We start from the raw sequence: 14,872 nt of genomic DNA on the forward strand, positions 1-14,872 counted from the left end.
TTTTCTTTATCCTAGCTCATTCCTTACATGTAGATAATCACAGTATTTGGGTTCCTGATTCAGCATAATCCAGGGAAAATAATAACTTCGTAGTAGTCAGAATGTCATCCAACTGTATATTTTTTACTTCATTACAAATACTGGTAAATAGTGGTCAATAAGTGGCTTTATATTCCTTTAGAAAAAAACTCTAGATTTATGATGAAAAACTCAACTAAACCTTTAGAAGATTCCCATTAACGCTGAGACTTTCTATTATTTTATTGTTGAACAAACACTTAACATGCCTATCCTCTTAATAAATTTTTAAGTGTACAATATATTATTGTTGGCTATAGGTGAGTTTTACAGCAGATCTCTAGAGCTTATTCATCTTGCTTGACTGAAACTTTATGTTCATTGATCAGTAGCTCTTCATTTCCCCCTCCCCCAACCCCCCAGCAACCACTATTCCACTCTTTAATTCTGAGTTTGACTATTTTAGATACCTCATGTAAGTTAAATCGTGTTTTTTTTCTGTGACTGACTTAACTCATTTAATATAATATCCTCAACATTTGTATATCTTTGCAAAGGTTAAGGTTAAATAATAAATATTCCATTGTAATGAACTAGAATTCAGAAAAACAAAAGACAAGAAGTGTTGGTGAGATTGTGGAGAAACTGGAAACCTTGGGGTAGCATTAAAAATGACAATTGTAGAAAGAAAATAACAGAGCTTTTGTGGAGATAGTTTAGCATGTAATTTTCAGCGCATAATCCATATAATCAAAAGGCTTGAGATGACCTTGAGAGGTTGTCAGGCCCATCCTTCTGCTATTACAGGGAGCAGTTAACATAAGGCGCTATGTAATGACAGGCATAAGCAGGTGAGGTGAGGTGAGGGCAGTGACTAATTTATCTGAAAATAACATCATTTTCATTTGCGTTTCAACATAATGAATGACCTTCTAGCAAATGTATGGCTCTTTTGGTGGTGGTGCATTCTCACCATAGAAGCAGTATGGGAAGCCCTCAAAAAATTGAAAATAGAACTACCCAATAATCCAGTAAACCCACTTTTGAGTATTTATCCAGAAAATTGACATTAGGATCTCAGAGGAATAATAGCACCCCTGTGATCACTATATCACTATTCCCAGTAGCCAAGATACAGAAACAACCTAAATGTCTATTGACAGAGACCTTCTTTTGATACAGATTTCTTTTCTCTGTAACACCTAAGGTTACCCTTGAAAAAATACTGAACAGACACACTGTCTTTATTATCAAAAAAAAAAAGCCTCTCTCTCTCTCTCCTCCTCTCTCTCTCTCTCCTCTCTCTCTCTCTCCTCTCTCTCTCTCTCTTCTCTCTCTCTCTCTCTCTCTCTTTCATCCCTGATCTCTATCTTTATTACTTCACTTGCTCCCTCTCTGAGAAAACAGATCCTAGCTTTCAAACGCAACTTTCACCTGCCCCTACAATCTCTACAGCAAAAAATTCTCCATCATCAAATTTGTCTTGGTGTCTGAGAAAAATCCAAGTACCTTTTCACCTACATTTTGTTCTATTCTGTTTTTACTTTTTCCCTTTAGCAGCCTTTGACCACTAATAATTTTATTAGATCTCTTTCATCTTACTTTCTTTAACACATTATTTTTTATGTCTTTTGCCTCATTTCAACTATAATTCTTAAATTACTACTTGGCTAATTCACTCAGTCATTGTCATGACTTTCAGAAAAATTTTATTGCTCTGTCTTATTTTTTTTCTTCCATCAGGTTCTCACCTAGTCTAAACAATTTCTGCATTCTATTAAAATTGGCCATTCCAAACTTCACTTGTTTCTGCTCTATCTTGTTTCACTTCCATTTTCATCCTGATCCCAACACAATGAAATTGGGATCATTATTTCCAGGATTCCTCTGAACCGTTTTGCCTGCAATCAGATCCCGTGTATCACACACAACACCCAGGCTGGTACTGTTTCTCCTCCTTAGTACCCATCACACATCATGAATGAGAAAGCAATCTTACATCAGAGCTACAAGCATCTGGCCTGCCTTATCTGGTCCACTTCATAAAACACAGTCTATTCATAAGTAATTCAGTTCTGCTGGCCACTACTGACCCCTTAGATGTTTGCACCCTTTTTCTAAAATAATACAGCAATTTCTTAATTCAGGTGCTTTTTCTAACTGTGTGATTTATTAAGGATTTCAGTAAAAAATTTTACTAAAACTTACCAGTAAAATTGTACACTTTCAGGGTCAAAGAAAAAAATTTCCTCTGTCAGATGTAATACTATATATTATTCATTTTACATTATTCATCTTCTATAACTTGATAGTACTGAAGATGTTTTCAATCAATATCAAAAAAATGTAAGATATGAAATAGTTTTCCATTGAAGACAAGATTTTCGAGATCCCTAGGTTGCTGAAAAGAACCCTAAAATTAATTTAGGAGAAAAAGAAACAAAATTAATGTCCATCATCAGGGGATGGTTGAAAGGTATTAGCTATTTCCAGCTCACAGAATATAATATTGTCATTAAAAGAATGAATTAGGTATATACCAACTGATTTAAGAAATATTCATGGTTTTGTTAAGTGAGAAAAACAAGATACAGCCAAAAATATATTTGATTTTACTGTTTATAAAACAATGACAAAGCTTTTTATATGTGAATGTATATATTTTATAAAACAAACAATGATGATATATGTATTACATGTTATATATATTTTACATTATTTTAAGCTTGAGGAAATCACAGAAAAATACAACAGATTATTAACATGGGTTCCTTTAAGTAAAGGAGAATGATTTGTAGTGGGAGATAAGTCTAAGAGGAGGATGGAGAAATAAGAACAAGTAAAAAATTATTTAAAGTCCTGTATTAAAAGATAGTGTGTGATCTGATCCTATTTGTGTAAAAAGATGTTAAGTGTTTATATGTACATATGAAGGGATAATTGAAAGGCATCAAAATATTAAGATTACCACCTCAAGGAGGCAGGATTTAAGGTGATTTTTTCTTTCTTGCTTATAATTGTTTTATATATTGTTTGGATTTCTTTTTCCAGTGGAGGTTTATCAAGTAAATTATTAAGAAGTCATTTATTAAGAAGTCTATTGTGGATAGAAAAGAAGAAACATACAGGAGTTTTCTGTAATCATGGGGATTCTTCTTTGGCTCTGATACAATCTTGCTCCTCTGGGTTGAGACACTCCAGTGAAGACATATCCAGCCTCGAGAGGGAAAAACTGACATGGAAGATTTGACTCCACATGCTTTGTGTGGCCCTGACAGATGTTGGGTGGCAGAAGAGCTGCATTAACTGTTCCAAACTTAACTTTTGGCAGAACCTATCACTACTAACACATCCTCCTAAGTGAACCTAGTAATGTAAAGGGACTGAATTCTTCTTTCTCCAGTGGAGGAGAGGAAGTCGTCTCTAACATGCTCAGCTGCTGACCATGAGGCTTGACCAAATGGACTAGCATTGGGTGCAGGAGTCAGACTGCCAGGGTTCAGATCCTATTCTCACCGCTCAAGAGTTTTTTGGTTTCTTCTTATATAAAGCAAGCATAATATTACTCCCAAGTGTAAAGGGTAGTTGTGAGAATGTACAATTCTTAAAACCATTCTTGTCTCATTATAGGTGATTAGCGTGGTACCTACTATGCATATGTACTTGTCTTTTCAGAGAGAATAATAAAAACTTAATTTGAAACAATACCTTCGATCACTATTATTTATTTAATTAATCATTCTTATCAATTATTCACAGCTTACAAATCCAGGTTTGAGGAGACTGGGACTTTGAAATCAACTCAGATATTGAAATTTTTAGACCAAACCTCAAAATGTATCATTTATGCAACAAATACTGAGTCCTACAATGTCCAGGTGCCACTACCTTCAGGAGCACGCTGTTCAGATGTGATAATACTTGCCCTTTCTTCATATCTCCAGCAAGTGAGTCCTAACTCCCAATCTAGATTTAATAAAAGCACATACATCAGTTTACTATGTGTAAGGCATGTTCTCTCCTTATCCCAAACCTCTTTTGATTATAAAGAATAAATACCAAATAAAAAGAGAAAATCAGTGTGAAAAAATTGTTCTCCAAGTTGGTGTAAGAGTAGATATTGATCACTATCCCCTCAGGTCTCTAGAGATGGCCTTTTCCTCATAGGTAGCAGAGAAAAATATGCAAAAAGTCACAATGCCTTTGAGGGTGGCTAAGGCATTTCTGCTCAGGAGATAAGCTGCAGAGCCACAGCTGTTTTCATTGTCTACTGTTTTGTATGCATGGTCCTTCTCAACCTGCCTTTCAGCCTACACAGGTTTTCTGTACTCTAAGGTAATTCCCTATCTCGAAATCCAGTTTAACGTTTTTAGCTGGTACTTAGCCCCACCCACAGAAATGCCAAAGAACTTACTATCAATACATTTAAAGTTGAAATGGTTTTGCCCTACTTTCCACTGGCGTCATTAGTCACAACATTGGAGCAATGATCTTAATCAAGTGCCACCCTGGTCATCTGAGGGGGTTACTAGTGAGGTGGGGCAGAGAGCACTTCTTTTGTGGTGAGAAATGCACTAAACACCTTCTGGCTTCTCTCCTTATTCAGAATGAATCCCATTGTTAATTTAAGATGGTGATTCTCAAACTTTTTGGTCTTGGATCCTTGCGCACTCTTAAAATTTGTAAATAACCACCAGGAACTTTTAGGTTATAAGGTTATATTCACTGACGTTTAAACTGCCTTAGAAATTAAAACTGAGAACATCAAAGATTATTGTAAAAAAAAAAAAACAATAATAAATTCACTATATGTTAACAAATAACATTTTATAAAAGAATATATTTGCCAAACAAAATTGTAGTGAGAAGAATACCATTGCTTTAGACTTTTGCAAACGCTTTAATGTCTAACTTAAGAGAAGATAGATGAATTCTCATATCGATCTTTTGCAATATCACACAATGCAGTCTGTGGAAAATTCCCTTGTATACTCTTGTGAAAAAAAAGAGAGTAAAAATGCAAATAATGTCTTCCTATTATTAGTAAATTAGTTTTGACCTCAGGGAACCGGGGACCATTCTCTGAGAACCACCAATTTAAGAAAAGGAACTGGGATGAGCATCTTGGCCTTTTGGTAGGCTTCCTTTGGGATCTGCCCTCATCGTAAGAAGTATCCTTTCAGCTCTGCCTCTCTGTCCTGCCCGTGGTTCTCCTGTGCTGTCTGGGATGAAGAGGGTAACTCTGCCCTACTCTGGGCTTGGTTTTAGGGATTCCTTCATTGACTGCATACCTCAGCCAAACTCTCCAACATCTCCATCAGGAATAAAGCTGGAGTTTGAATCTTCTGCCTGACTCCTTTGCTTTTCTCTGTTACTTATGAATGTGGTGGGGAACAGAGCCACTTATAAGACCCCTCAAAATTCAGTACTGCAGTAATACTTTCATATCCCCATCAGCCTCAGAGCGCTTAGCATTAGCTAAGCCTCAGTGCATTCCAGACTGTATGCTGAGAACAGGAAGTTCAAACTGGGTGATAATCAATTAATCAGAAAATAGGAGGCATCTTTGATCATTTTCAAGTTGATTGTAAGGAGCAGCTTTCTTGAAAACAATTTAAAATGTCACCATGGAAAAGACCCATGTGGTTTCTGCTCTGGCAAATAAGAATATTAAACCAAGTCATGAGAAAAGAGAAACTATAGAATAATTGATGAACCTCTTCGGGTTTTCTGCCAAGATCCAAAGCCATTTTTTTCTCCCACTGCTGCAGCACACACAGAGAAAGGTGCTAGTTTGGTTCTGATCATCTCCCTCACTGGTAAAGTAAAAATGGAGAAGAAAGGGGTTCTGTTAAAGCTGCCAGTGCAGCAGCACATGGGCACAACTGCTTCGTCAGTGCACCTTATGAGTGGTGCCTGAGATGAGTCAAGGTAAGCCACCTTGAGCTGCAGGTAATAAAGCCAACTACACCTGCCTCCCAAAACATGTACCATCTCGGGGGCAGGGCTTCTGATTTACCATTCTTTATGTCTGTGTACACCAAATGATCCAGGGGAAGCCTGCTTTCTCCTTTTTATGGCTTCATTTTTACACAGTAGACCAACTCCCCTCCATTCCAGTTATTCACCTAGCATAGCACTTGTGAACTCCACCCACTGCCACTGAGGTTTTAAAATGGCGCTTCTGTGTGATGCTTTACAGTTTTAAGACCCCTTCTCAGAAGAAATATCAACTTTAACAAAAAGTAAAATGCATCCCACAAACACTAGCTCCACAATCTGTTGGGACACCACAAAACCTTGTTAATCTTTGCTCTGCCTGTGTCCCATAGTGCACCCAATATAGCTTTAGGACATCAGAGACTTTCTTTAAGCGTTTCCACTTGTCTGGAAATAAAGGTGAAAGTTTAGATTACTTTCTCAAAGTGAAGAGGTAAAAGTCTGCCCTAGTTCATCTTTATTTTGGTTGTTATTATGGCACTAAAATATTGCTGAATCAGAGATATTTTACAGTTTGTCAAAATGTTACTCTTCTAATCCAAGCCTTTTCCCTCAGGCCGAAATAGATCTTGACATCAGGATATAGTGGTTCTGATCTGCTAGTGATTTATCTTCACCAAGCCTATGAATAGAGAATTAAACTTGGCTAGTTTATCAGAAGGAAATGGAGCTTGACTCATCAATATATCTCACAGTGCTTCTAGAAACAGGGCTAAGGTGTACCCTTAATAATAAAATGGTAACTGTTCTAAACAGTACTGGCTTTCATTTCAGAGGTAGAGTTCAGGTTCAGACATGTAAAGCAAAGGCCTAACTTTGCTTTACATGTCTGAACCTGAACTAATGCTCTGACTCCCAGGCTGTGCTAGTTACTTGATTATCTGATAGTCACACTTCTCAAATGTTGACCTGAGAACTTTTCACTCTCTTTGATTTCAAAAGCCATCTTCTTCAGAAAGCTTGTACCAGGTTTGAGGACCTGTATCTCCGCAACCCCCACCTGGGGGAGCTCCAGGGACAAGGAGCTGAATCTAGTTAAACATGTGCTCTGGAGAAAGGTTACATGCACGCAATGTTGGGCAGCATAAAACAAAAACAATTTTCACCCATCCGCTTCGCTTCTGTCCTGGACATCAGTCTGGGTCCAAATGTAAAGAATGTCATGTCACCCCAAGTATGTATGTATTTATTTAATAAACATAAATAGTATTTACTATGTGCAGGCACTACTGAAAGCATTTTACTAATAATAGACCATTCAATCTTCATGATAACCTAGTAATGTGGGTGTGATTATGATTCTCATAGCAGATATACTGTGTAACTGCCCAGCGGCCACACGGGGACTCAGATTTAGGTGTCTGGCTATAGAGCCTGTGTGCTTGGGGACCTAGCCCTCCCGCGAACTATTTCACATAAATCTCCTGCTTAGGGTGGTGCACTGATCTCTGCACCACCCTAAGCTTTCCTTCTGCAATCTAGACACTGCTCCCCTCTCAGCACACATAAAGTTCTAAATATCTCCCCGAGAATATCTGCTTCTTCCCCCTTCTATAGATTCCCTTCACCTAGGATAAATGCAAAGGGCCAATAGCACTAGGTCCTGCCAAACCACTAAAGTATTTGTGATTGTGACAACTAAGTCTTCTACAGATTTTCCAGTGGGTGGGGTTATTTAAATTGGGTGATACTCTAAAGGATATAGACAGACTGTGCGACTCCACATTTTCAATTTCAATGTCCTGTTGAAGTCCTTCATGTAATGGAACCATTGTTGACAAAAGTGAGGCTATTGTAATACTTCAAATTTTTCTTTTTCTGCATATTTAAAGTAGCCTTCCTCTGTTGGTCTGATTCTGACTCACCCTGCTAGAGCTGAGCACATAGCTGGGGATCCTGGAAATCCTTTTGTCTGCCTTATCTGATAGGAAACTTTGTAACCACATCAATCCAAGGAAACTTTGTAACCACATCAATGGTTATTGAAAGAAAGTTACACCCCCCTCCCCTATTTTAAACTGACACTAGCATCCATATGCAGAAACACAATTCTGTTCTTTTGAGAGACCAAGCTAGTTGGGGTTGGCAATACGCCGAGTGGCTCACTCAGCCATTCTCCTGCAAAGGCTGGCTCACCGCTTCATCCCTCCTTAGGTCTCCAAATATTACCACCACCACACTGGATGGTAAGTATGATTTAACAAAGACCCTCAAAAGCAACAGAGGTTCTTTTAGAAGAGCATCTTGTTTTTGGCACATCAATCCAGGCTGGTAAGGTGGTGGGGAGTGAATTTATTACATAAGATGAGTTAAAATACAGATTTGAGTTAGTTCACCATTTGCGATTCATCAATAGCCTAGCGTTTCTGTAAAATATGAGGACTGCATGCATTGGGGGCAAGAAGTGTTAATAAGCTTCTGGACAGAATTTTGATGAAATTTCTACTTATATAATTGATACAAATGCTTTATTTTTAAAAAATAACAAATTTAGCTGTCAAACATAAAACGTTAATTTTGTAATTCATATAAGTAATGATCTCAACACGAAAACCATTTTAATTTTCTCTGTTAATTTTTTCATTTACATTTTCTTCCTCCCTAGCTCCAGGCAGGATTTTGACAGCTGTCCAAGGTCTCCAACTAAACACCTAACCTGGTCCATATTATAGCCCCTTTTAAATCACTACCTGAAAAGTGCCCTCACCGAACAGTTACTGAACACATTTTGATACTCCCCATCACCAGGCACAAAAACCTACTCGTACAGGTCACCAAACTAAGAACCTTCTATTCTCATAGATAAGGAAGAAAAAACAAGATAAAAGTTATTTGGGGTACCCACATTATTTTTTTAATAAAAATACCTATATCTTTCACATAAGCATATTCTCTGAAGAGACTTTTCCCCCTTGGACCCCAGGGTGTGCCTTCACAGGGTATAGGGGTGGTTCCGAGGCAAATATGCTCTCTCAACCTGCTCTCACCAAAAGGGAGCACAAGCCTCTGGGCACATCTCTCAAACACACTCATGGAGCTCAGCGACTTGGTCAGCTGAGATCTGTTTTGGAGCTTACAGCACCTTTCATGTTTAATCAATCTGTGATTGTGCCCTGACCAACCAGTTATGGCAGTGCCAGCTTTTACCTTCTGATAAACATTTTCCAAGATCATGAATTTCTTCTGCCTACTCTATACAATTTTTTAAAAAATCAAATAAATACTCTCTGGCAAACTTTAAAGAAATAATAAAAGACCATTCTACCCCAAAACAAAATGTTCTACAAGGAGTATAAAGTCTAGCTATGTTTTCCTTGTTAATTCCTGTGATCAAAACCAACCTGATAAAAGACCCTTGACCCTTGTTGCAGATGAATCACAACAACAACTAAAACAAACAAACAAACAAACAAAAAACCACCATAAAAAAGCCAGTGATCATGAGAAGTCAGACAAGGCAGACTACTTGTTATAATCACAATTAGGACCATTCTTCAAAATATCATCATTTCTTTCTGCAAAACAGGAGGAAATGTATTCCAATCTATCCAGATAAAACTGCCTCTATATTCCCAAACAGTAATTTTGACTTAGGATGTCAGGCAGGTTTTGTTTGGTGAGTTGCCTGGGTTTTTATTTGTAGAAAGCTTTTCAAGTTTTCTCTAAGACCCTCAGTTTTTTGAGTTGATGCTGGTGTGTAGGAATACTTTGCAGGAATGAGTCAGGGTTCCTCAATATTCTAGGAGAGTTGAAGCAAGGATGTAAGAAGATACTGGTGAGTGAGATGGGCAGAGATGGTGAATGATCCTTTGGGTGACTTGATTAGATTCTAATGGGTTATCAATCTGGACTATACTTGTTAGATGAGTTGTGATGAACGGATTATGCAAACTATGTCTTCGATAGTCCTATAACTTTAGAGACTAGACCCAAATTTTAGCCAAAAACTTTGCTTTCTATAGCTTCCTTCTCTCTCTCTCTCTCTCTTTCTCTCTCTCTCTCTCTCTCTCTCTCTCTCTCTCTCTCTCTCTCATGCCCTTTAACTAAACTGATATCCAGAAAGTACATGGATATTTATGAGCCCTTTCTTAAGACAATTTTGCATTTATTTAAAAATTTTTACATACAAGGAAAGATGTTGATTTATTTAAATTAGTGAAAGAAAATTCTGCAGAGTACCCACTTCAACTACAATTCCAATTACTTTTTTCCTTCTGTCATCACAATCATTTGAAAATTATAGAAGCCTCAGCACCAAAGTTTGCAAACTCAAGAGAGTGTTTTCAAAAATGCATGCTTTAAAAATAGAAATAAACATTCTTTTAAGCCACCTAGTTCTAAAGGTAATACAGGTAGTACAAATATATTATTAGAAATTATTATTTTATGATAATAATAAACACATATTGTGCCACAATGCTATCCCTTATGAGTTACTTTCTGTTAATAACAAATTGCTTTATACATAGACATGTTTAGAACTGGTTCTGCTGAACCTTCCGATGGACACAAATTCTGTTCTTCCCTATTCAATATGGTAACCATATAAGCAATATGTGCCCATTTCAATTTAATTTAAGTTAACTTAAAAATTTAGTTCCTCAGTCACACTAACCATATTTCAAGAGTTCAAAAGCCACATGTGGTTACTGGCTACTTTATTGGACAGCACAGATTATAAAATATTTCCATTATTACAGGAAGTTCTACCAGACAACACTACCTCAGCTTAGACTATGAATTCTTTTACATCCAAGACTATAGCTATTCTTCAGACATAAAACAATTTTATAAGAATATAACATTTAAACCTGAAGCATTCAAAGTCCAAACTGCTCATTTCTTTTTGCAGTTACAAATTATCTCACATTTTGATTTAAAAGCTACTTACCATACTTCTGTCTCCCAACTAAGCTAGAAGTTTCTTAAGGATGCGGGACTGCATACCAAAAACCTTTATTCCTTTTCACTGCCTCTCAGGTTAAAACTAAGTACAAGACGTTTTCTTTAAAAAAAAAAAAAAAATCACTTCTTGAATTGAATTAAAATGTAACATAATCTACCTACTTATTCTAATACTATGCCCACTGAGTACTCAATAAATTCTTGCCAATTGGGTAGCCAGAGAGAAAAGTCTCAAGCTAGGTAGAATCCTCACAATCCCTCCGGACTGTGCCCAAATCTACAGCAGCAACCCTTCTAGGAAAGTCAGTGGGTTGCTTGGTGAGGCAAAGGAATGACAATGGGTATTATGGTTATGCTGCCAGCAAGCAGATTCTCCTTTGCTCCTGCAGGGAGCAAAGTGCCAGGGAAAGATCTCAGAAACCCTAGTCTCACTATTCAGAAGACTAAGTCCTTGTTTGTGGACCCCATTTAGTTTACTCATAATTCTGCAGTCCAGTCCCCCAAACATGATCAGCTTCATCTCAGGTCTAGTACTGACAATCATTTTTCTAACTCTGGCAAGTGTTCTAAAAATATATGTTCATTCCACAAATGAGTATGAAACACCTCTTTAATACAAAGCATTGTGATTGACAGTAGAGACAAAACAGAGTAGAGAAGGCAGATATCAAACAAATAGCAAATCAATATATTATATAAACCTATGATAGGCTACAGTGGAACAGAACAGCATGGTCTAATAAAGGATTATGGGACTGAGGAGAAGAGATCTTAGATTCAATGAGCAGGAAAGACCCCTTCAGGAGGACACATATGCATTGAGACCAGAAAGATGAAAAGAGTTAGCCAAGCAAAGAACCAGGTGGAAGAAACAACAAAGGCAAAGGCACTGAGACGATAAGCAGGGTGGTCTGACCCTGAAACCTAGAAACTCAAGAGAGTTCAACATGGCTCAAGAGAGCACTGAGGAAAGTGGCATGAGATGGGGGAGGAAGTGAAAATGTTATGCCATATTATGGCCATATTGTGCATGACCTTATCAGCCATGACAATCAATTGGAATCTTATTTTAAATGTTTTGAAAAGCCCGTGAAATGTTTAGATATAGATACTGGGTGATAATTTAGAGATTGGGTGAGTGAGAATGAATGATCCTACTTAATCCTCAGGAGCAAAAGGATTTAAAAGGGAAGGAATCGTATATTGCTCTTAGGTGTTTCTTTTCCCTAAATAAATACTATATTTCCTCTCTAGTCATCTCCTCTTTCCTTTGAATTACAAGAGTGACCTGTGTGACTGAGACTTTGGGACTGCCTCAAAGATCTCTCTGCATTCACTTTTTAAAGAGAGCAACAACATTAACTGGAAGCCTTCCCTGACCCCTTCAGGCAGAATCAGGTCTTCCCTCCTCTATGCTCCTGCACAGCTTAGCACATTCCTCTACATAACGGTTATCACTGTAAATTATAAGTAAATACCTTTACAGACTCTGAGCACGATGAAAGCATCTCTGTAAATGCACTTCTTAGCACGGTGTACAACACGCAGTGGGCCCTCAATAAAATGCTTTCTAAATGAGAAAAAGAACAAGAAATAAAAGATGTAGGTCTTCTTAAGTAAATGCAGACTCAGAACAAAGTTTCTATGCTAATTCATACTAAAAGAAAATTAATTTACTGTCTGTGTAATCAGCTCCTCTGACCTGATTATGTATTGGAGTCCTGAGGTTCTCTGCAAATATAACTATTTATGCAGCATGTAAATTAAGACAACTCTTAGAAAACTGAAAGGTTTGAATTCCCATTCTATAATACAGGTCTTCCCAATTAATTTTAAACACCCCTTTGTAAATAATAGCCTGAGAAGTGCCAGTGGTTCTGCTGAGCATCACACTCAGTGTCAGTGCTAATACAGTCCTGTATATATCCAGAGTGTGGTCTTCGGTCCCCTCATCTGTGGGAAGCAAGAAGGACAAGCATTTTTATCCCTGTCTCATAATTGAAAATATATCGTTACACAGCTTGTTATGTGGAGAAGTCAAAGGTACTGGAATTTGTTTCCTGAGACTCTTTTTCTTCTCTTACACCAGTCTCTGCATCAAGGGCTCTCAGAGTCTGGTTCTCGACTACCAGCAGCAGCTTCATCTGAGAATGTGTAATAAATGCAAATTCTCAGGTCCCACCCCAAACCTACTGAGTCAAAAATAGAGAGAGTTGGGGGGCAGGGCTGGAGGGAAGGGAGGGCCAGCAACGTTTTAGCAAGCCAAGTAATTCTAAAGAGAAGCATGGCCCTAGACGAATTGTTTAAAAAAAAAAAAAAGATTAAAAATAAAAAATTGATTCAAAATGTATACAATTTATTTTATATAGCTCAAAATTGTCTGCTTAAACTGAAGTTAAAATTCTACCTGAAAATTTGTAAGTATTTATACCAATTCATTATTCATTGTTATGTTACATTGTCATATAAATACTGTTTGTGCAAGGATGTAAAATTTTTGCTTTATATAATATAATTAAGCATTTTGTCACCACTTTCCAATTATGGATAAGCTCAAATGAAGTAAGTATGATAAATAAAAACTGCACTTACACTTAACTGATTCCATCTACATTAATATCACCACATACAGCTTGACCATCACACTTATAAGTATAAAAGGAGGTAGCAAAACTTATACTGTAGAGACCATTTCAGGAAAAGATATTTGTTAAATAGTGAAATAAATAAAAAAGAGTAAAGCAATTTTACATAAATGTGCCTAAAACAATATTTGCTTAAGAAATTCATCCAAAACAGAAACTTGTCAGCTTCCCCCTAGAGAAGTCTGCTCAGTCTTTTGCAGGTGACCGAGTCCCTGAATGATCCCTGAATTACAGCCTTCAAGCAAGTGAGAGCTAATCGAAGGTCTACGAAAGGTTCTCAAAAGATTCCACTTCCAGAGATAGAAGCAATATGTGTTACTAACATATAGAGCACAATACGCCACTGAAATTATGTAGGAAGAGGGGCAAATATTTCTCCAGTGACTTTTAGATATCAAATATTAATTTATGGAAAAAATGTTTAAAGGTGGTATGTTAGTGACCCTGGTTTTATGTTTCCAAGTGAGTTGGCACTCCAGTGTGGCTGCACAGTAGCTGTTTGTTGTCTAAGTTGAGAATTTTCAGCCTTCATTCAGAACCTTAACTGCTTTTTAAAAAGGTGTTCAGGTGAGCTACTCAAAGAGGAAAAGGGACAACTCACAATATTTCAGAGCAGATAATTCAAGCTTTTTACATTTCCGTCTCTGAACATTTAACTACTAAATGGCCTCCTTTATCCTCTATCCCTTCTTCTCCTTTCCCGATTAAATATAAGGGATTTCAATGAGCCGTTAATACTCCGTGATTAACTTTCACAGATTCTACAGTCTCTAAATCATTTTCATGGAGGCACATTGCATTCTGGGACAGGTTATCAATTTTGTGTCCCAGTGACAGTTTTCTCCTTTTCTATTCACATTCTTTACTCTCTCTCAAGGGCAATTGATCCTAAACATAAAGAGGAAAGCTTCATAGTGAAAGTGTCTCAAATATTTCACTACTGATAAACACAAAAGTTTAGGCTAAAATAAAGATCAAAGATTACCTATAGCCTCAGCAATTGACACAATACTTAGGATGAAGTTAAATATCAATTAAAGTTTGAATGGATGAAAATATCAACAATTGTGTCTTTTATTGGTGACATACTTCTGCGTACCCGGTCCATTCCAAAGCAGTTAACAAACGTTATCTCATTTAACCTTTACAACAACACTTCCTGGATAGGTGGCCTCAGTCCTAGTGCATAGCTGGAAACTGAAACTCAATAGATCAACCACATCAGGCCCTTGTGGGAGAAACTTCAAATTCAGGTCTTCCTAACCTCAGGGTGTGGGTCCCTCTTACTATACCACAATAAATGA

The sequence above is a fragment of the Rousettus aegyptiacus genome, unplaced genomic scaffold (genome assembly GCF_014176215.1).
Source record: "Rousettus aegyptiacus isolate mRouAeg1 unplaced genomic scaffold, mRouAeg1.p scaffold_m13_p_1, whole genome shotgun sequence".
Classification (NCBI taxonomy): domain Eukaryota; kingdom Metazoa; phylum Chordata; class Mammalia; order Chiroptera; family Pteropodidae; genus Rousettus; species Rousettus aegyptiacus.